The following is a 24,356-nucleotide window of genomic DNA, read 5'->3' as shown; positions in this document are numbered from 1 at the left end:
ACAGTGTGTTATGCAAAAGATTTTGAGGCAAGTACCAAGTATATCTATCTATAATTAAAGATGAAAATATAAATAACAACAAATAGCTTGATGAACAAAGCAGGGCTCTTTGTGCCAATTTTTTTGAAAAATGATCGCTTCCGTAGTGCTCAGAGATAGCCACAAGCCCATCAAATAACACAGACTTTTAAATAACATCTAACACAGATACCTGATCCAGTAACACTGTGGGTAAAAAGGAGAGACTGTCCCAAATCAGGTCCCCCATGGCCAACACCTAGAGAGCAGAAACGCATAAGGATAATGCCAAAGGAACCTGGCCATATTTTTTTCTCTATGTAAGCTTATTCCTTTCAGAAATTAGGAAATACAACCACTGACTACTAATTGTGAATAAGGAGGTAAGTCGTCAAGATTTTTCCAGGGAGCCCCCTCAGAAGGGTCATTTCTTTCATGGAAAATCCAAATTCAATCCCATATTAAACAGATCCCTGTGGCCCCTTTGAATATTTTAAAGGGTTTTCCCCTTAGTATAATCAAAGCCAAGGATTTTACAATCCTGATGAAACTGAACCCAAATTCTGAATTACTTCTTTAAGCAGTCATCGCAGAAAAGTAGGGTGCTGCTACTGAAACCATTAAGAATTAGGTCAGTTTTACCACATTTCTACAGCCAGAGGAAAAGGCAGCTTTCAAGCTCCATGTCAGCACCGGCCATTGTTCCCCAAAGAGTACAACCTTTGCGGTATCTAGCCTGGCACGTAAAATACAGTTGGTCAGGACACGCAAGCCTAATCCTAGCAGTGCTTATCGCTCTTCAGACACGCCGCAGCCACCCTTAATACCGGTACTTTGGGGACCACGTTTGAGTAGGCCGCGTCAACCTAACAACAAGGGATCGAGGAGGGGAAAGGGGGAGGGGGGGAAAAAAAAACACCAAGCCACGGTTTTAAAGCCCGGGGAAAGATTAAGCCCGGCCGCAGTGAGGCGGTTCCTCGGCGAGAGCCAGGACAGCTGCGGCCGCGCCCCCGCTACCTGCTGGGCGTTGCTAGGCAACACGGCCTAGCGCGGCCCGCGGCCTGCCCGCCTCCCTGGCGGTTTGGAGCGCGTCGGGGGGAGAGAATTTCTCCTCAGGCCGCGAAGAGTAAGACGTGAACGTACACTACTGTAAATAGTGTGGGGGGGAACCCACACCCCAGTGTCACTCTGCTACATCCAATGGATAGTCCTTTTTTTTTTTTTTTTAACATATCTGACAAAATCTGGCAACAACGTGCAGTTTAAAAAGTGACATTTTGACTCTAAGGGAGGAATTTGCAATTTGTTTTGAGCAGAAGCTTAGTTCATGTCAGATGTGAACCTCCAGACAATCATTAGTTTAAACTGCCTGCTATGTGTTTAAAAATTTCAGTCAATTTAGAGCTGATTTGAATTGCAAATGTGATGGTAATAAGCCATTAGGGAACAACATATCTCTTTTTCACACTTGCAACCCTCTGCTTTAAGGGGCCTCAACTCCACTGAAATATGAAAATACCATTTTAATCATGCGCATTGTCGACAAACATGGAAATGTAAGAAATCCAGAAATGGAAAGTAGGATTCAAAGGAGAGGACTGGAAGCTGTGACAAGAGCGAAGAAACATATGTAACCCTTACTTTGAACAACACACAGTACTAAGTTTTCCAAAGAATAAATAGTCTGATTTGCTGACAGTGTAATAATAACAAAAGGCCTGGCATCTGACTAGAATTTGGTTACTTTGATTTCCAAATCCAGGGTCAGAGGCATTTCTCAGTGTCATCCTCTGTGAAAACATTTTTGAGAATAAGCATAGGATCTGAGTCACCTAACGTTTTCTGCATAAATTTATGAGCGTTTCCTCAAAATTAGCTGTTTGGTCTCCCTCTGTGCTCAAGTGAGTGAAAAGATATTTCATATATACAGCAAGAGACTCATCCAGTCCAGATAGAGCCATGGTTATGCAGTAGGTAGCCTTCAAATGTGCCTATCTACTGACTGGAAAGACCTCTGCACAGCTAAAATGGAATAAATCTTTCAGATGGTAACATTAAGCATCATGGATCCTACCCCAAGTATCTTTTCCCACTGAAGATTGTTATACATCATTTACTGATTTATCATGTTTCATATGCGGAAAAACTTTCTACAGCCCCATAGTTCACTCTCGAGTAGTTGTCAGTGTATTTTTATGCTGCCTCACAAATTTCATATACACTATAAAACTCATTTAATTCATGGTTTCTCAAGTCTGCAGCTGAGGCTGACTCTATGGCTTACCACACCAGCAGATAAGCAACACACTTTCTGAATTCAAACAGACTCCTACGCAGCTTTGAAGAAGAGAAAAATGCAGATTTCTGCACAGCTAAAGGCTGGTACTGCTCTGTAGCAGGTGAGACCTGGGGGCCTCAGTACCCGCCAGCCTGGTAGGTGTTCCCACACCATCAGGTACGCTTGCAAGCTTCAAGCTAAGCAGTTTCCTAGTGGAGCTCTGGGATTCCTCCCCCCAAAGCTGTATACAGCTCCTGGGGGCTTGTTTGGAGACAACCACTTTGCTGGGGACTAGCCTGGAGAAGCCTACGGCAGAGAGCACAGCCACCCTGCAGAGTCTTACCCAGGCGAGGTCCAGCTGGCCGCAGTGCTGCTGTGTTAGCACACATCCTTTGGCTCATAGAAGAGCACTGAAGTGGATATTTTATTAATTGTTTCACGGCACATCCACTCAGTCCCCTCTGCTTTTCAGAGATGCTGCCATAAAATTACTGACTACAGGTGAATTTTGGTATCATACCACATCACAGCTTTCCTAGAAGGTTCACGTTGGCTTTTCTCCAGCTGACAACATGCTAGGAAGAGGATTTCTTGTACAGCATCGTTATGGAACTGCTGTAGAATGGGAAAGATGAGAAAGGGGCAAGGTCAAAACTAGAATGCTGAGCCGGGGGCTCATCTTGCACAAGCAGGGAGGAATTCTGCAAGGAAAGTGCAATTCAGGTAAAACTGTAGGATCAGATGAGAAGTATAAGAACTTGAGTAAGCAGTTTCTTATCCAGGACTTGGGGGGGTGGGGAGGGAAGCAATTTGAGCCTTTCTGCCTCAAATCGAGTCTCAAATTGTACCTGCTAGTCCACATCTAAAACAACCTCAGCCTAAGCTGATTCTATAGACCCAGGCTTTCACCAAGCCCTAAATCTTGGTGTGTATGTATGGGTGTGTATACATAGAGAGAGAGAGGCATACACATATATAAATGATTCTCTTTTAACACTTACAAGAAATTCTAGTCCATGAATGTTAAAGACAAAGTGATGACGTATTTTCAAAATTCAGAATTTCATATAAAAAGGCTTTAGCAATACAAATAAGCTTCAAACAGGGAAAACCTGAGCTTTTGTTTTGGATTGCTTCTTTAAGGACATGCACACTTAAAACTACTTAAGGATGCAAACTTCACACGTAATTCTACGGCAGCACAACTAAAGAATTCCAAAATCCCTATTTCCTGGAAGCATAGCAGACTATTCATCTCTCTCAAAGCCACATGAAGTAAATTAATCCTTTCCAATTATCCCTAAGCACACTTGGGGTCATACTTCCATAAGTACATGTGTGGAGCTTCCACTCATTTTAGTGAGATAAAAGAAGTATTTCCAATTTGGATCTTTGAAAAGGCCTGATGTTCAGTATTTGTTAGTGTAACAAAGATTAAGAACAGTCCTACTGAATGCTAATTCAGAATTAAAGATGTATTTCTTTCAGAAGTGAGATTATAGCATAGGACAATTAACATACTCCCAGAAGTATATCCTTCAAGCCAAGAATATTTCCTGTGATAACAACACATTAAAGATTAATTATCTTTAAAAAATTAAATTATCATTAAAGAATTAAAGATGGTATTTTACATTAATTCAGATGGAAGTGGAGTAGGTGGAAACTTTCAAATCTAAACTCCATCTACTTACTATTTCCCCAGCAATTGTAGAGTAATAAAAAATGAGAACTGAGTAATAAAAAATGAGAACTGAAATTTTTCTGTTATCACATAGGGATTAAGTAAGACAACACACAAAACAGGATAATCAGAATCTAGAAAAATTTTATACAGAAAAGTAGTAAAAAAATCCTTTGCTTTTTTTGTTTTTTAGTTACTTAGACTGTTTGGTATTTTTCTCTCATTAGATCAGGTATTCAATATTCATTCCCTCAGTTACTCCAGGAAAGTCTATACAAGTCACAAGTGCATGCCCTAAACATATTCTGTTTTCCACACACAAAGTGTAAATCACCATAAGTGGGTTTTTAGATGTGCAAGTTACCCCTTGTGCATATACTGTGTAATCTGGCAGCTTAAAGATACGTATTATATAGGGAAAGTGTCGAGGTTTAAATATCCGCTCCATTTCTATTTGAAAACTGAGTTCCATGTAGAGGGTTCTTATCCTTATTTGACATGTGACACAGGCCAAAGATCTGCAATTTTATTTACTGAAAGGAAACCAACACAAACAATGAAAGGGAAAGATATGAGCAACTTGGGAGATGTGATTTCTTGGATTTTAAGCATGCGTGTGTGAGATAGTCGTATGCTTTGTGTGTCAGATATTTGGCTATCTAAATATTCACATGACATAGTCCTGAGAGCATGTAGTATAAATTATCATATATCAGTTATGAAAAGATAGTCATGTGAATGGAATCTGAAAGACTAACAACCATCTCTCAGCTGCAATTGAACATAATCCAAACACAGAGTAATATTTTGGTTTGGTTAAAGAAGAATGCTACAGAAATCAAAAGCTCAGCCCTACATTCCTTCCTTGTGTGGATATTCCTATTGACTTTAATGGGATTGCTAGTGTAATATGGTACAAACATTCAATTTTACTCAACTATATTTTAATCCCCCAAGAATACCATCATAGGTACATGATAATAATGTGTATAAATAAATGCAAGTGAGAATATTATTAACAATAATACTGACCTGACTTATTTGTAAATAGAAATGAGGAAAGATTGTTCTTGGTATCCCTCATTACCTTGCATCAGCTACCTGAATCACAGGTTTCAGCATAAAGCAGAGAGCAGACCACCACCTGTTAAGCAGAAATTGGCATAATAGGGAATAGCTGATTCATCAGAGGAAAGCCATATATATACTTCATCAGCAGAGCATCAGTAAAGTGGGGAACAGAGTTCTCTCAGATTAATATTCCATTTTCCAGTGCACTCTACAGATAATCAAAGGATTGTCTGGCTCTGCTGAAGGTTCATGGCAAACCCACAGAGAAATCTGATGTATGTGTTTCCCTAGGGCTGGATGAATTACCTCTAATAGGTCCTGCACTGAGGTTGTCCTCCATCTTCATTCTCAAACTAAATGCTAACCTAGGATTACACTCTTCCATTTTGTGTGACTTCTGGCTCGTAGGCAATGAAAAGTAATTTATAAATTGCCAGGAGGTACAGAACTATATCTTCTAATACATAAGCAAGTAAGAACAGGTACAGATGATATGCAGATCAAGTCCTGAGAATCATAGTCCTTGAGGGTAGGTCCCTGCAGGGGTCTATTATACCGACATAAATTTTAATCAATATACACTTAAAGTTCGAAGTGAGAGAATTCAACTCTTGACTCTAAGTCTGTCTATACCATTGTTGAGAGGTATTTGAGAAGTTTCCTAACTAGTAAATCAAATGGTAAATGTATCTGTTGTAGGAATGTCTTTGTGGTGACCATGCTGATTTACATTCATATGTTCATTTCATCTGAAGGTTTCATGTCCTTTTACAAGTAGAGAGCATACAGAGAGAAGTAGTACACACTGAAATTCCTCCAAATTCTTCCAGAGAGTAGAGAGTTCTCACCATAGCACCTACAGCGGGAAGACATAGAAATTTTGGAACTGAAGACCCACCTCTTAACAGTTTTTAGACCTGTTCAGTTTTTAGAGCACTTAACTGCAGTCTGTCCAAACTGTTTTATGGTGTCTTGTTGCTGAATCCTTGCTATGCCAGCCATGATAGATAGAACCTGCTGTCCATACCTTACAGTTAGACTCATCTTTACAGAAGAGCTCCATTTATAAACTACCAGTGCTTTGTACCTTATTAATCCAAAGAGATCTGACACACATAGACCCAATGCATACCCACCTTAAAACATCCTAGAAATCATCTTGACTACCTCCTCTTCTTCCCTAGGGTCTTGGTCCATGAAAGCACTTAAATATGTACTTAACTTTAGCTTAAATCATCCAATAGAGTAAATGTACGCATGTACATAACTGTTTCTTGGAGCTGAATGTGATGTTCCAAACAAGATGTGATGTGTAAACACATCCTTGCACAAAGGCCCATATGGTTTCCACAAAAGAAGGATGGAAACATCAAGGCAGCTGCTTCCCATGACCACCATCTGGATGTGGTAAAGGGAAGTCAGCATGCAGAGTGCCTCCTCCATGTATATCTACAGAATTCGATCCGGCCCTTCATTTCCCATTTTCTGAACAAAGTTTTTATTCATTCAGGGAACAAGATATGACAGAACGCATGTGGATATGAGATAATGTGTACCTCAGGGCTAGTAACAGAAAGGAGGTGAAGACAACAACCCCAGATGCAAAGGTGAAGACAATGATGCAAAATACAGTTTATCTCCCAATGACATAAGCCTGGAAGTTATTGGGAACAAAAAAAAATCCTGAACAAAAAAAAAGGAAAAAAAAAGTCATTCCCCTGATGATTCTGTATAAAATGTTCTATCCTCACTAATCAGGGGGAGAAGTGAGCAAAAATAATCACAAAAGAATTGCTTTTAAAGCTGAGTAGATCATGCCATGGTAATGCACAGAAAGGAACTATGTTCCTGGATCATAGTGTTATCGAATGACTGCTCAGAGACAGAATGCAGTGTGAAGCCATAACGCCTTGCTGTATGTCATTGCGGTCACAGCTGTCCTCTCTGCTTCATTCACTTTGCTGAACTGGTGTGTGGGCAGGACTTGCTTTCAGCTAACATTTATTTTTATTCTATTTCATTAATACCTAACGTTAATCTGCTTTTTTGTTGTTAATGTGTCCAAGCCTCCAAACTCTCAGTCGTGTATGCATGGTTTTCCTCCCTCAATGCTACAACATTATTTAAGCAAGATGGGATTGCCCACACAAATAAGGATTTGTGAAGGTGAAACCAGGTCTCACATCTGGAAATATGTTTATGAGGGTATTTCACAGTGAAACATCAAGTTATATGGGCAATAATTGGTACTGTAGTGGGTTTTAATACTCTGCCAAGTAACAGACGGATCAGTCCTAACATGTTAGTATTTACAAGAATAGTTGATTCTTTTTTCTTCTAACATATAGTTATTCAAAATATGGGAACAAAAATGAAACAATCACAATCAGTTTTGATATCCCATTGTATGATTTTTAAAAGTTTTTAGTAGTCACATCATAAAATTAACCAGTTTTGTTCCTGAAGAACTTTTACATAAGAAAAAACAGGACTTCTTATTCAGAGACTGATACCTCTTTTCCATTTCTTTCCCTCTCCCTCCAAAAATGCAACCTTCTAGAAAGGAAAATAAAATCTCCCATGATGTAAGAGAAGAGCTTTGCTTTGTTTCTAATATTGGAAGGTAGTGTAGTAGGAGCTGGGAGTGCTTTTTTTTTTTTTTTAATCATTTAAACAAAATACAAATTTTCGCAAATCATGAAAAAACATTTACATACAGCTTGAGTAGGCTACAGGATAGCTGACTGCTTGAAAACTAGCTATTCCATAGCTGGGTTACATCTGACAAATAGAATGCATCTAGGAAATGGGGAAATATTATTTGAAAGATCAAGGAGAGTTTCAAAGGCAATAGCTCTAAGAACAAGATATCCGCTGGAGAGAAAATCTGTCTATGTATTTGTATGCCTTACATGATTCTAGAAAATACTACTCCCAGATATTAGGGCTGGCCTCATCTATAATATATTCATTTGGAAAAGGTTATGATTCATCCACAGAGAGGTAGTACAAAAGACGACAAATCTTCAGGATTCAAGGAGGTAGATGGTGAGATCACAAAGCTGACAGTTTGCCCTTTGTCTGGAGTAGCTGAAGAGGACCAGTGTGAGGGGTACCAAGAAGGATGGACTTCAGCAGGGTGGTGGGCAAACAGAGGGCAACAGCAGACTGGGTCACCTCCTGTTGAAAAAGATTGAGAAAGATCAGTAGTTCAGGGATAGTTATACAGCATGCACTACCGGAAGAAAAGAAGGTTGTGGGGACAGACATGTACTCTAAGGGTTAACCTTAAACACAGCTGTGCACTTTGCTGGCACATATAAGCCTAACATACTTAATCAGGTGATTTATGCAATGCAGAGAACAGAAGCAGAAATGTCTATCTTCTGGTACTAAGTCTGTTAACATTAGAATTAGATATGTCATCTACACCCAGTATGCAATATTTTACTCATGATTACGTATTTATTCCTTTATCAGATTTTTGTTTAAATGAGCTTCACTGAACACAAAAGACCTGAATAATTTCATATACAATAAATGTGTCCTAGTAGCCTTATTATTTCCTTAAATAGAGAAAAAATATGGTTAGATTAACTCAAATGACAATTCACTCTCTTATATGAGGTTCACTAGGTTAGAGAGAGAAACATTCATGCACTTCCAAATGAAAGGGTTGGAAAAAAAAGGACAGAAGGTGTAGTTAATTAGTTGACTGGATTATTCAATCCTTGCATAAAGGCATGAGCTCTGCTTTACTGAAGAAGCAAGCATTGACAGAAGTTAATGCCTTGGAGATTCTTCTTTAAACATTTTAGACTCTTGTCAAAATTATAATTGCACTTATATGAGATTTGCAGTATTTGGTATAATGGGGGTTGATCTTTTTTCACTTGATATGAGTTTATCAGCTAGCAAAGGGAACTGAATAAACTGAATAGTGAAACTGAATAAAACACAAGTGTATGACATGAATCAGGAACAATTATGTTAGGTGCTGTACATAATACTTTGCAAAAGCAATATTATCCATCTCAAAGGGGCTTATAGGATAAAAATGGGACAAAAAATGGCAAATAAAAAAAGACAGACAGATGGAAAAGTACAAGGAAGCAGTGACACAAATGGTCAGTGTGACAGGCCATGTTCTCAGCACACCCCTAGTCTGACAACTGTCAAAATTTTCATAAACATCACAACAAAAGGGACTTTTAAGGAAGCAGCTAAGGAAAATATCTTATAAAAAAAAGTGAGGTGAGAAGATAAAAATCCAAAATCTATCTTCTTAGGAAAAAGAATTATACAAAAAAAAAAGAAAATGATTTGTTTTTCTGGTGTCTGGATTCCTAGATCCATAACCCAGTATGATACACTTTCTTGTTATTCATTGATTGTCTGAATTCTCTTAATGCAATTGAAGAATGCTTTATTTTTTACTTCTAATTCCCCAGCCTCTTACAAAATTGACATGCAGTCCTATAAGAAGAAAGCTCCTTTCGCACTGAACACGTTTACCATCTCCGGTCACGCCAGACATTTGCAGGGTGTCAGCTGTGAAGGAAACATGAATATGTTCACATGATCAACAGCTGCACTGTGAAAATGCCTGTGGGTAAGGGGAAATTTTCTAGACCCCTAACCATATTCAGCTCTGCATTTTGTGAACTGATTAAAAGAATGAGCCTAAGAGTTACCAGGAAACCAAGAGATATTTAGAGAAGAAAAAGGAATTGATTTTCTGTGGCATTCAGAAGTGATGAGACTGTATTACTTCACAACTCTTGTACAACTACTATTCCTATCAGCATCCTTTTTCAAAATTAATATGAGCAGCAAAAATCAAATGTGAACTTTGAAACAGTGGTGTTACCACCCACAGTCTTGTCCAAAACCCTATCAGTAATCCTTCTAGCTATATACAGAACCATAAACAGCTTTTCTAAAGCTTGTGAAGACTTCATCAGATATTGCTTCATTTACAAAGCCAGAACTAAATTCAACAGACTTTTCAAAACAAGGCACCATCATTTAGCTGTCCTCTTTATCTCCAGAACTCATTAGGACAATATGTTCCGCCAAATCACAATCACTTAAAATATATTTAAATAGTATGTCATTGTGTCTGCAAAGAAAGCTTGAATATAAAGAATGGGAATTCATGCAAAACAACGTTTGGTTTAGAAATGAAGAAATACTGAAATTAGCATTGTTGTTTGGTTCTTTTTAGTGTCCACACCCTCACAACTGTTCTGCATGTAAAACTGGATGAAGAACAAAAAAACATCTTGAGAAGTCCACTATTGATCTAAACCACTGATAGGATGCCCTATAGAATACCATAAACATCGGGGGAGGAAGACAGGAAATAAATTAACAGAAGCAGAATTATTCATAATGGAAGCTAGTCTTGTCTCCCTAGGATTCAGCATCTTAGATTTATGTGTGGTTCCTCTCACTGGCCTGCCGCATTTCTACTGTTTCATTTTCGTTGTTACCATCAGGCTCTTGCAAAACAGTGCAATTTGCACCAGCTTTTAAAAAATATCATATTAGTGACAGCTCTATTATTTCATGTAATCCACGTTCAAATTCTGCAAATGACCTAAGTCAAAAAAATAAGTCATTTAAATAGTCTTGGGTGAGTGCTACTGCACAGATATATTTGGTCTTAAAGAGCATCATTCCCCTTTGCACACCCAGGCTGCACAAGAACAGAATTTGTAGCTGTTACTCCAAGGATCTCTAAGAGAAAAATTGGCTCTCCACATTTGATGATGCTCCTCAGTTACAAGAGTGGCAGTTTGGCATGTTACAAGTTGCTGTGCTACAACGAGCACAGACAAATATGCTTCCTTGCAAGGTAACGCTGGCACCTTGTCAGCAATTCCTGACCCTGTGTTGCACTGCAGTATGCTGGCAAGGTAGCTGCTGAAGCACACAGCTGGCTGAGGCATTCTCCACAACTCTTATGGTTAAGAATCAGATGTTGCCCCTGTGTGCTGGAGACAGCTGAACATAGTATATTAACACTGGTAACACCCATCTCCAAAACTTCTCCTGACATTATTAGCCTGTTTGAAGACTAATTTCAGTGTCAGGATTTACTGTTTTCCTGCATAGCTGCCCTCCTCTGTATGTATGATATCAATTTTCTAATATATCATTTGCCAAGTGGCCATTCTCCTCCACTTAGAGCCAAAGCTAGTCTTGTACACTGAGTTTCAACAACTACAATGAAAACATTCTTAGGTCACAACATTGCAGAGTTTTTACTTGCTGATGTCATGCTGATGAGGTCAAAAGGTTTCAGTCACTGCAATATTACCTGCCAATCCCTCAGCATCCATGAGTGGTCATACTGAAACACATACATATGCTAAGAACTCTGCAAACATTTACTAATTAATGTTTAGATAAAAGACCACTAGATTTGTATATTAAAAATATTCCATCTAAACAAAGGTTCATCATTCTGTTTTTATTCTCCAGTGGTAAAACATTCCCTTGTCAATGGAACACATTAAAAAAGAAAGAATTTTCTGTGCTGCAGTTATGCAAGATGGTCCTTTGCTCCCTGTTCTTAAGACACTGTCCTGCAGCTATCAATCTAAACATATATTAAAGGCAACAACTCCTTCAAAGCAGAGTTTCAGAATTAAAGCTCCGTCTTCTATTTGATATTATCAAATCTGCAGAAACCACTTCCCATCGAAGAATTAAGCATTAGATTTGCAAAAGTCAACTGCATAAGATGACTATAGCAGACTATAGCAAAACAACCCTCCATTTCAGTCTGCAATGAGAGAAGTCAGAAGTCCCTATGAAGAAATTTATCATAGACAGTCATAGATACTAATCATAGACAAAGAAGTTTATATCTGAGAATGCATCCTGCTTCTCACTTATGCAAGGAAAGAACTGATCTCTTCCTTGTGTTTAGTGTTGTGATTATTTATGCCCTCTGCTTTACATACAGGTCAGTCATTAAAAAGAAGACATTACCTCTGTCCTACTGAATTTTCGGGCTAAACTGGACACCAGTAATGCAGCTCAGATATGTATTAAAACAAACAAAAGTCTGACCTTGAAGGGACAAAGAATGTTTTACATAGGAACTGCAGTATTGGTTCACACTAAAGAACGACCTGGTCCATTGCTGTATTTCTAACAATGGTCAGTAGGAGAAGTTCAGGAAAAGACCATTAGAGATGAGCGGCTTTCTTTTCCCCAGGTCATCTGTTGGCAGGAGCTGACTGACTTTCTGGAGAGGAGCTCAAATGCAGCCATCACATTTAATAGTCACTGTGGACCTGTTCTGCACAAACATGAATAATATTACTTTAAGAGAACTTAAGCTTTTGTTTTCCAAAACCTCCAGCTGCAGCGAGTTCCACAATTTGTGGTGTGATAATGACTTCTTTTTGTTTGTGTTGGCCAGTCTTGGCTGGAAGGGTCACAAAAATTTTTGCTAAACAGGGAGTTAAGTTGTGTTCATAAGAAGGTGAAAGTTGAAGAAGAAAGGGAGGACTGTCTGCATAATAGCAATCAGGTATGAGGAATGAGATGCAAAAACAGCAAAAATGATGCAAGAGGACAGTCAGAAAGGAATTTGTCTCAGAGTATTACAAATTGTACAAATTCTTATGTAGGATTCTAATAATACCAGTAATATCTTTGCCACAAAAACACCAACTTTCTTTCACTATGTGTTTAAGATCGTATTTCATCATCACATTTTATTACTGACAGGAAGCTTCAAAAAGTGAGTGTATTTATTTGACAAAAAACAGCTCACCTCATTTCTATTTTAAATCTAGTAACATTAGAAAAACTAAGTCTTATCTACGAAAGCTAAGGTGACCATAGAGTTTTGAAAGAATATGCTAATGTGCATTTCTGCTAACAGGCACATTTTCCGTGACAGCTGTTTTGCCATGAAGTAAATCTGCCTCATAGCATGTTTTTCACTGAGTGGAATCTTCACCTTTTCTCCCAAATAAAACAGAACTTTGACTGAAGATTCATCCTCTAATTTCACCAAAACAGGTCCAAGTGCTGAACTGCAGCAAAACTTTGCTTGAAACTCTTGACAGAACTTGCTTGCTTTTACAAAGTGGTCCAACTCTGTGAAAAAAGAAGGACTCCAAAGCAAAGGTGATACAATGCAATGGCTTCACACCCTACAAAGGAAGAGCTTTGTGTATGGAGTCTTTTGGATATAAGGAATAGGTGTTGTTGCTGAACAGTGATGCTCTGTCAGTCTAATCAATGTTGCTTGTTCTATGAATGGAGATGGGTAAAGGGAAATGAAATTACTCGGGTCAGGAGAGAATATTCAATGTAAAATTTTATACAGGAAGTACAGGGATAAGTTTAGAAAAGCAACTTTAATATCTTTTATAAATTAAAGCAAATTAAGCTCAGGTACAAAACATCAGCCTCAGAATCTCTGAGAAAAAATTGCACAGTTCTGTGGGTTCTGCTGGGAGCACCATTTCTTTTTCTGATCTTGTTTTTTTCTTCTTTTTCTGCAATGAACTCTCCGTAAGAGGGGCAGCTAAATGATTGACTGCACTTGGAGTTTGACCCCAAGGTCAAATAATGAACCCTGAAATCCTCAGCCCTTTAATACTTAATTCTTTCTTTCTTTTTTTTTTTAAACTGATGTTTTAGTGGTTTATTTTCATTGCTCCAGCGCAGTAGCTTTTAATCAGATTTGAGTTATTAAATATTCTCTTTCTGACACAAGCTATGTCTCTGTCACAGCCTCAGTTAAGCTATGCATCATGAATTATATTAAGGTAACCAGGAATAAGTGATCAAGCTTTCCACATACGTAGGATCCAGCTTTTCAAAATTCCCTCTGCTGTTTATATTGGATAAGTAGAAAAATGCATTCTTCTGAATGTTCAGCTGGATTCTTTTTCAGAGCTGTATGCATTTTCCATAGTTCTTCATATTTCACTCTGCATCTCTCACTTTGTCCCTGTGGATGTTACCTCTGCAAGTGGTTTTTCATCTCCTGTCACTTGCCATGCATTATGTTCTGGATTTTATAGCCTTGCTGCTACCCAAATGGATGCAGCTCTTCTACCTCCACATCTCACATGGAAACTGAATTCTTTTGCGATCCCTGAAGTGTTGATGCTGCCTTAGCTGTGCTGTTTAACGTTTGTAGCCATGCAGCGCCTCACTAAACTCAGGGGAGCTCTCTCTAGCAGCCAGATTTGTTCAGGTCTAAACTCCTACACCAACATCTAGCAAATGCAGAGAAAGACAGAGATGCAATACACATGCATATACACACACATATAAGCCTTTTCAGCTAATTTATTAATTGTAGTAATGTCTCTTACAGGGAATGTTTCAGTTCTGGGTTTCATGAAATATAATTTCCATCTGTACTTTTCAAACCTCTCTTTTACTGAGCACAAATGATTGAGAACATTATTTTCAACTTATGAACTTCCATGTAATGTCTAGATGATTAACTGGCCCTGGTGGTTTTGGAGCAAACTGCTTACACAAGTCTGCCTAATTAATATGCCCTGACATACAGCTTCCAGAGTGTATGGGGAATGGGTAGTGGTCCATCTCAAAAATAGGACTGAAGGATCATTAAGATTAACAGCTATCCATGGAGAACTGGAAAGGAGCAATCAAAGAGTATATGAAATATTATCTATATTAGTTTGAGGTTGAGAAAAAAGAGACCTCTCATAAACTCAGTTTAGAAGGATAAAGGGAAAAGGAATCCCTTTGTTTAGCACTGTATCTGAAACAAAAATAAACAGAGTCTCTGGTACAAATACAGCCCCTCTTACAAACATGCAGGAAACGTTAGAGATCCTCAAGAGGAAGTAGTGGGAGGTTTTTATGACTGATGGGTTATTTTTTTAACAATCCTTTTTTTATTCTTGTGATACTCTCAGACCTCACTGAAACCTTACCTGTGATAAAAGGGAGGGCTGCTGAAGCAGGATTTGTGCTTTGGGGATACCTGGAGGTGATGCCCGCTTCCCCATTTGGAGCCATTGCTCTCGCAGTGCTAGGTTTTTTAATTGACCCACTCATCAGTGGGGGGGTACAAGCAGGTGCTTGCTTAAGGGCAACAAAGATGGCCTTTATAAACAAGCACATATGTTACGGTCCTCTGACAAGAGTTAGATATTGAAACCAGGGAAAGAAAAAAAAAATCTCAAGGCCTACAAATACAGTAATAAAAACAAATCACTTTTCACTCAAATATTTAACATACTAAAAATTTGAAATTTCCCCAAACGTAAACTAATTATCCTTACAACCAGAAGCTAATTTACCCAACTCTTTGAGCCACTGATGCTCAGCTACTGTCTGAGCTGTTTTCTGCTCGAGAATCTAGGGCAGCTGACAGTCAACAGATCTACTTTGCTGAGAGGATTTGCTGTTAATTTTGTCCAGCTTCTGTTTTCCAATGCCAGTCAGTGTTTTCAAAGTAAACTCATCCATGAATTCATCTAAAGACCTGCCTTAAAGCCCTTAGGCACTGATAGATCTCCTTTTATTTCTTTAGATGCAGTCCTAACTCAGTCAAAAGGTGAACATTTTTGATGTAATATAATTAATGTATTGTTAAATTAATGCAAGTATTAATGCAACCTCCAATGCTGAGGCATTATATCTTCTGAATGTCTTTAATTTAAATGGTCAAAAACTGACACCAGCAGTGTTATTTGTTAGAAGTATATAAATTCTGACTAGTGCACATCCAACTGAAATCAAACAAAAATACTTTGATAAGCATCAACATCCATACACAAAGATAGGATAAAGATTAGAAATGCCACAATGTCATATTCCATCCATCATTGTCTTAGTGAAAATCTAGGGCCTAAATCAATGCATTTTCCTTGAAAAGACATCCGGGGGGTGGGGGTGGGGGATAGAAGGGAAGAGAGGAAGGAAGAAAGAGAGGAAGGAAAGTAATTTAATCCCTGACCCACCAAAGCTTTTCTGGTCTATGAGTAACTTTAGGAACCTGAGTAGCTCATTGAAGTAACACCTGCATTGAAGTGTTTGCTGGCTAAAGCCTGAATCCTCAGGCAGTCTTCAGTCTTAGGCCCCACTATTAATGTAATGTACTATTAATGTGCTGGCCACAAATACCTTGTGCATGGATGCTGTCATCACAATGGACACCTTTTCTGTCAAAATAAGCTTGAAATCTAATTAGTATCATCCAGCAGCAATCAGTATGTGGGTCAAAATATATGATGTCAGTTAACTAGGGACAGTTCAGAATACAGTCCTTTTGTCAAAAGACAGACCAGGTAGTGTCTCTGTAATATCGTAACTGGGTTTTGTCCTGTCATATTAGTTGCCCCTGGAAACAGTCTCATTTAAGTTAAGCCATTGTAAAATCCATAACTTCTCTGTTTCTCTCATCCTTTCCTCTTACTGATATGTTCTGTTTACTCAGAGCTTGAAAAGCTACCGGTATTTGAACTCTCTCTCAAACCATATATCAAATAAAGCTCAGCAGTTCTGACTATTAGGGATCTGCTTGCTGTCATATAATATGTCTGTGGATAGCCTCACTTATGTAAATGTGAAGCATCTGAATGTCTCAACTATAACTACTAAGATAATGTCCATTACTGCAACATCCAGGTCACTGTTGTAAAGCTGAGTCATACTGCCAGTCATACAAACATGGACACTCTTTGGACAAAAGCAGCTAGATTTCTCCTCTAAGTGAGTTTTAAGGACTCTGGAGAGAAAAGGATGATATAAACATGTTGCACCCTTCCATAATGCATCTACCTAGCAAGGCATATAGTTTGTTATGGAAGTCATTTAGTCCTTTGTCAGGAAGAAACAAGAACAACATTAACAGGAGCAAATTACCCAATAATTTCAGAATAGATTCTCAGCGTAAATAATTATGCACATGTTAGACTTTAAGCAAGAGCTATCTTACACTCATTGGATTGGAAGGAGGTTTCTTCATTTTCACTAAATTAGGCATCTATCCATTTACAGCAAATGATTTTGCTAGTGCTATGGTTTAGGAAGTGAAGGGGACTCAGTCAGTCAATAATTAATTTGAAGCAGTGACTAGGATACAGTTCTACATAGATTATAAAATTTGCACTCTGCTAGGCACAGGTCACAGCCCAGATTTCCAGAATGAGACCTAAAATTCCATTTTTTTTCCAAAGCAAAAGAAATAAATGATCTGTTTTTTGGGTTTTTTTTCCATTAAGAGGACACCTTTAATGTTATCCCCAACTCTGAGAGACCCATGTCACACTGTGGTTATTTTTCTTGTTTTTCTCCATTTATACTAGGAGAATGGCATACCCTTTTTCTGTGAAAAGAATATACTTCTGAAATAACAAACACAGACAAAGGAAACACCATGCTTGTCATGTTCATAATACAATGAAATATCATACTGAAACAGAACAATTATCCCACTGTGCATACATCGAAATACCTCAAAATTCCAATATATTCCATGTCCAGGAGGCTTATTTAAAACAGCTTGTGATTAAAAAATTAAAAGAAGTTGAGAGGTTTGACCTGAATTTTCAAGAAAAAGTCTAAATAAGGACACTGCTCTAAGTTACAGTATATTTTAATGCTTTATTGGGTATTTTCTTGCATTTTCAAGGGCCAGATTTCAAACTGATCTTTTACAAGTACCAAAGTAAGATGTACCTAGTTTTAAGAGTACCAAGTGTACATATGTTCACAGTTTTGGCCAACCAGATAACTGGATCCATAATCTAACTAGATATTTCAACATCTAAATGACCTAATTTGTTAACACAGGTATTAAATCATCCAAATCCAGTAGTAGTAAACTGAAATCCAAGCTTTTCTTTTTTCACAGCCCATGCCACCGCACAGTCCCACACACAATGCCTGACGATTGCATTAATAGTGAAAAGACAATCCAAGGACCCAATGGACAAGACTCCTTTAAAGCGAACTTCTTTGTCAACAGAAGTTAAAGTAACATTCTGATCTTCAGGAAAGCTATTCAGTAATTTATGAAGATTTTTCCTGAAGGCTTGCTACAGATGGTTAATGCATTACTAAACACCTGCAACAAACTACTTCCAACTAAGTGGACAATGTTAGGAGGATTCTTTCAGTAATATCTTTACCCACAGTATATCTCATTCTTCAAAATTATAATAAAAAAAAATTCTTATAAGGTTAAAAAAAAAAAAAAAAACCCGCACAACCCACTGAGCAATGACCTCCAAGTGCACGTGCTCTTGCAACAGTATTTTGGCCAAGGTGAGAAACTGGCCATTTGTTCCTAGATCACACCTTTTTTGTTCCTTATTTAGTGTCATGAAAATACATGAATTTATTTTTATCATCATTTCCACATATTTTTATCTTTGCCAAAGCCAGCTTGAGTATGTGTTCTGAGTAATCCTAACTTTGGCCTTGAGGGAAATGAAAATTGAGCAGGCATTGCAAAGCAGTCAACAGCAGTGAGTCAAATTCAGTTCTGGCATAACCTTGCTGGGTAAGTTTCAGCAGGGAAGTGTGAATGCAAGGGGAGCAGGAATGGAGGCAGCATGTATATGAAAGAGTATACAGAAAATTGCTACAGCAGTTTGTTCAGGGATCCCAGCAGCAATAGCTTCAAGAAATGACAAATAAGGGTGTCAAACGTAAATGTGCAGGTGTTTGTCTCGAGCAGGAGAACTGAACCTGAACAATTAATGTGCTGTGTGTGTACATAAATTTACCTGAAAAAAACATTACTCACCCTTAATCCCCTTTTAATCTTCAGGATCACAGAAGTTTTCAGGACAGCACTCCACAAAATGATGGGCAATGGACAAGGATGCTTCAGTAAGGCATTGGGGGGGGGGGGGGAAGCCCAAAACTTCTTCTGCTGAACAAGACCTACTACAGTAAAAATTGACAGTACAAGCAGCAGAGAAAATTGCTGGAATCACATTTCTTTCCATTAGCTCAGTATATGCTTTAAGCCCCCCTTACCAAACAAGGGAGCTAAAGTATCAGTTGGCTCTCCAATACAAAACAAAAAATTCAATGACATAACACAGAGAAGAGCTGGATCCTTAGCCAGTGTTAGTCAGCAGTAGTAGTGAAGTTCATGGCTGTGTGTCACCATGTGCTAGCTGAGGACCTGACATGGCGCAGCCTCAGAAATTCAGGCAAATGACTGCTTTCCAGGCAATTTTATCTGAATCATCCTTCTGAACTCTGGCTACAGGATTTTTCTTTATCTTAAACTTGAAATCCTGAAACATTAAAGAACAGTATGCATCAACTTAACTGGAAACAGTTTTGCCTCAACACATCCTGTGCTTGTTCAAGGACTTAGAGAGAGGAAAAGCCCATGCTTTGAAGCACTCTGACAACTTAAGATAAATTTCAGCATTACTTTTCCAACAGAATATAATTGAAAACATACTGTAACACAGACTATAATCTAACTCTGGGTAGAGCTGTGTTTAACCCACAACTTTGGATCTCAACATTACCAAGTCTTGAAGAAACTCTGATTCTAGCCCAAATATAGCAAATTGTCTTCTCTTTCTATGATGAGCAAAAACAGTTTTAACACTACTGAGCTGAGTTCATCACTAATTCCAAACCATTACTTTTACCATCAGTTATGTGTTCTTTTCATCACATTAATGACTAAAGTCCTGATTCCTCCCAGTTCCCCTCAAAGATTAGGGTCAGATACCTGTATGTTGTAGGGGACAGTCCCTCCCCACAAAGTTTCTACATCTAAATAGACAAACCGGCAGAGAGTAAGATAAAAGACACATTGTTATGCCCATTTTCAGCTGGGAAACCAGGCCTTAGTATGAATAAGAGTCAGAATCCCAAGGGAGGTCAAGGATCAGATTCTCAAATGCTCAATAGCCAGCACCAGAGCCAGGCTTTCAGGGGAAAAGGAAAAGAAAAAAGGCTCCAAGCTCTCTAGTTCCTACTGAGACTTTTATGACAGATTTTCAAAAGACCTCTTTGCCCATCTTGAAGATCCGACCATTTAGGCACCCATTTTAGTGCCAACATGGGAAATTATCTCTCTAGGAAATCTCACTCCCCATCTGGGTGCTACTGCTGTTTTGAAGTGTGGCGGTTTGTGATTAGCCCAAGGTCACAAAGGAAGTCTCTTGCAGAGCCAGAAATTTGAACCCACATCTCCTGTGCCCTAACCACAAGTCTATCCTTCCTCTCAGTATCAACACAGTGTACTTCTTTGTTAAGTTTCTTTCTAGTTAGATACCACATAATGGGCCTTTTTCTTTATTCATACATAATGGTAATATGACATTATGAGATTGGCACTTGTCATTCACAGGGAATGCTCTTTTTCCGCTTGGCCCCAAAACACAAACACACTTAGCAGATTGTCATCTGTGGATGACACTAGAACCTCTGTATTTTAGAATCTTTTTACAGCGGCCTTGCAAGAGTAAATTGTCCTTTATTTATATTTTTCAGGATACAAGACGATGACAACTTGAGGATCCCAGCTACAGAGAATTATCCCCCCTTCCCACATAACCATGGATTGATGCAAATCTTTTCCAGAAACATAAAAACAGGAAAAAAACCTGTTCAGTCAAGATAATCAAAATAACAGCAGGTGTTTGTATCATATCCCTTAGCAGCTGCTGCTACTAAGTGAAGGCCTAAATACTAGAGTAATAGACCAGCAGCCACTAGGTACCATCATGTGTGTTACTTGCAGTAATGGTCCCTGTGATACATGTGCAGTAGAACAGCATCAATCAGAAAACCAAAGCACTGTACCATGTTTTCTGATGCCACACTTTCCATTTCATTCAGAGGGACACATGTAGTTACTTGGTATTTCAAGCTCTGGATACCACTGGGGGATGTCACTCTATGAACCAAGTAAATTAAAGATAACCACTGTGTCTGTGCAGACAAACAAAAGAATGCATGTGAGAAATGCCTGATGTACAGAACTCCATTCATCTTTGAGTTACTCTTTCTGTATCTGTTTTTTTTTTTTTAGTTCAGTTTTTTCAAACCCTGCCCTCTTCTAAATGACCTTTTTGATCAATATAGTTCTTTGTTGTGCCGGTTAGGCCTTGGCAGAAAAGGACAAAATGACTGCAGCTAATCCTTATCTAATGTTTACCTTTAAACTCTTTGGTTGCTGGCACAGGTTTGGGTTATTTTGTTTAGTTTTTACAATTCTAAGTGATGTGCAATGCTTGAGAATCTCATCTCCTTGAAAGATCCCATAGTTCTCAGCTGACATTCCCCTTTACACCTGTATTTACCCTCACCTCTGTCTGTAGCTCAGAAAGTACTTGCATCTTCTATTTTGTCACCTCAGAAATAAGTGGATTACCTCAGTGCTTCTCAGACATCTTTTGGCAAGTCAATGAAATTCAGGTTGCCAACTATTTTCACCTGGAAAAAAACCCTCTGCCTGCCTTCTTAAGCAAAGATGACATTTTTGTGGGAAAGGGACTGGAAAAGTCTCTTTATCACATTTTGAGGTTACCCATCATTTTAAAAACCAACTCCAACTGCTTTTTGCCATTATATTACTTTTTCACAGACTTTCAATGACAAAATTTTGTGGCTGGTTTTCAAATGACAAATAAATATGAAACTTGCTATTCTTCCTGCTCTTAAAAAAGCTTGTTACCCTATATTAAAATCTATTTTTTTTCAAACATTGTAGTGTAACATTGCTTCCCCAGTAGCTCCTAGAACAAAAATATTAGAGACACAGGAAAACCCCTCGCAGCAACTTTAACTCATGAAGTACTTCATTTAAGCAAATAGTCAAAAGCATGATTCATTCTCCAGTGAGACACAACTCTCTAAAAACCTGAAAATTGCTATACTTGACCGCGAAAAGGGCAAAGGTGTCAAAATAAGCCTAATACTACAGTTGCCAATTCAAAACAAATTAATACTCTTGTAGATATAGACTGCACAAAGTTAAAAAAAATAGCCTTTTCCCTCAAGAAACAAAGGATCTACACCATAAGCTAAAGGAAGAGCTGAACTAGCTTTCAGCATTTGAAATCCATTCACAGTCCTCTAAAAGGTGGTTGGCTTGGAGGAGGCGATACGCTCACGCAGAGCGCACAGGGCCTGAGTCACTGGCGCGCAGCTGCCATTTTAGACGAGACTAGCGCAGACACTCTGCACGGCAGCACGAGCTCGCCTGATTTATAAAGCCATTTCTGCCAGCTGCCGGCGCTTCTGCAGGAGGCTCAGCTGGTGCAGTAACACGAGGGCAGGCTTAGGCTACAAATGGATAAGGGCCCTTGTAATTATGCATATATGCACTTTAGAGGGTCATTGATAGAGGGAAATGCTTAAGGCTGGGCATTTCTGTTACCAGGCAGATCTGTCCCTTTATAAACTGTAACCTAGAATTTTCTCTGGAGTAAATTTTCATTCAGTTTGAAGTTCCACTTGTTGTAATTCAGAGCTGTGAAATTAAGCTGCAAAAAAGTATTTGAGGAATTTTTTTTTTCCTTTTAATTAGCACATATATACTTGAAAAGCCCTCATGCAAAATTAGAGCTGGTGGTTAAAGTGACCTCTAAATTCACTATGAAATAGTTTTGGATCTTAAGGAAAAATAGTTGTACTCAGTCTTGCCATTTTTCCCCTCTCTAATAGCAACTGCTGAAAAGGTGCAAGTTACCAACTACTGAAATGCTACATAAATGAAGGATTTATATCCAAGTAGATACGACCAAGTGAAATTCACTTTCGGCTTCACAATGTGCAATAATAAATTGGTAAGTGAGTGAAATATGTTTATGAAAAGAAAAAATACAAGAAAAGGCCTTTTCACAGTTCATTAGAAAGTTCTAATATTTGAGAAATGAATAAGAAGTCATGTAATGGCTTTGCAGCTTTTGAACTTTCACATGTTTCAGATTTTTCTAATGCTTGCATGGATTAAAGAGATTCACATCTAAATGGCTGGGGCACCTCACATTTTTTCTGGATCAGATTTAATGCTTTCCACACTGTAGAAATTTCACTTTGTATGAACCACCCTGAATTTAAGAAATTTTTCATACTTAGGTGTGTGTTTTGCAGTATGTTTCTTTTTATGTTAACCCTGTCAAAGGGCACAGTGTCTGGATCGTAAGAATGATCAACTCCTTCAATTTCACACCTCAATACACTTGGCCTTTTTGGAATGCTTTTCTTTCCAGCCCCAAAAAATAAATTAAAGAGGGGAAAAAAAAGTCAGGAGACAATGCATAAAATAGAAGACATCCATATTTTTTCACCTCTGTGTAGTATCTCAACCAGGACCCCAGAATAAAAGGAGAACCATTTATTTCAATAATGTGCAAAGTTCATGGTTTTAAAGCTACAGCTACACCCTTTTCATCTATTTAAAAAGATATTTCAAAGCAGGGTTGTGGGACCCAAAGAAAGAGGAAAAGAATCTCTGATGTCTATCCAGCTCACACAGAAAAATGCTTCATCTTCTACCCTTCGACAAAATAGTAAGGAGTGACAAAGAGCCACTTCATCCTTTATAAAAAAAGGTGTATGTTTGTGCTCGAATATGATATGTATTCTAATGACTATCAGGAAGGGGTGGGTACTGTCTAGCATCTAGAAACAATCATACGCCTCATAAAAGCCAACACATATGTCAAGTCTTTAAGGCTCAGTGGCAAGGGTAATCAAACGTTTAAAACATTTGCACACAATAGGAGCGACAACCCAAGATGTAAACTGCTTGGGGCCTGTGCAGAACAAAATCTAATGGATGAATAGAGGGATCTTTTTCTGGCTGCAGACCAAGAAGATAATTTCAGAAAAAGGAAGCAAAGGGTGTGCGTGAGAGCAAAGAGGAGAGTGATGTAGGAAAGTAACAGAAAGATGGGGCTTCTTTTGAACAACACTTGTGGTTATGCTCATTTGATGTATTTCTGGCCAAAAAACGCTCTCTGTTGATTTTCGCCTATGTTTAGGGAAGCAAAACTGCATACATGCTCTGTAAATAAGCACATTGCCTCAGAACTACCCCCAAAATACATTTCACATCTACCACCAGTTACTCATTTATATGGGAATTACCTTGCCTGGTTCTGAATTCAGACCATCTAACTTTGGCCTAATTTCTTAAAATATAGATATTTTTCAGGAGACATCATATGGTCAGTGCTCTGATTACTCAGATCCACTCTTTAGTCTACAATATAAAGCTCAGGTATACAATAAACATATTCATTTGAAAACATTAAAGACCAGTAAATACCTGGTGAGTTCTTATTGCATACA

The 24,356-nt window shown here is 38.3% G+C and overlaps 1 long non-coding RNA gene across 5 annotated transcripts in view; it reads right to left on the bottom strand.

Annotated features, from left to right (window-relative positions):
* Positions 1 to 7,456: 7,456 nt before the first annotated feature.
* Positions 7,457 to 24,356, bottom strand: part of LOC106483320 (uncharacterized) — a 294,920-nt gene continuing 278,020 nt past the window's right edge. For all 5 annotated transcript variants that reach the window (XR_010883356.1, XR_001292338.2, XR_010883360.1 and 2 more), the window contains one exon: positions 7,457 to 8,231. This is a non-coding gene — a long non-coding RNA (uncharacterized lncRNA). The remainder of the gene's footprint in view (positions 8,232 to 24,356) is intronic.

The sequence above is a fragment of the Apteryx mantelli genome, chromosome 2, assembly GCF_036417845.1.
Source record: "Apteryx mantelli isolate bAptMan1 chromosome 2, bAptMan1.hap1, whole genome shotgun sequence".
In the NCBI taxonomy this organism is placed as follows: Eukaryota; Metazoa; Chordata; class Aves; order Apterygiformes; family Apterygidae; genus Apteryx; species Apteryx mantelli.
This window is presented reverse-complemented; position numbering and strand designations above follow the sequence as displayed.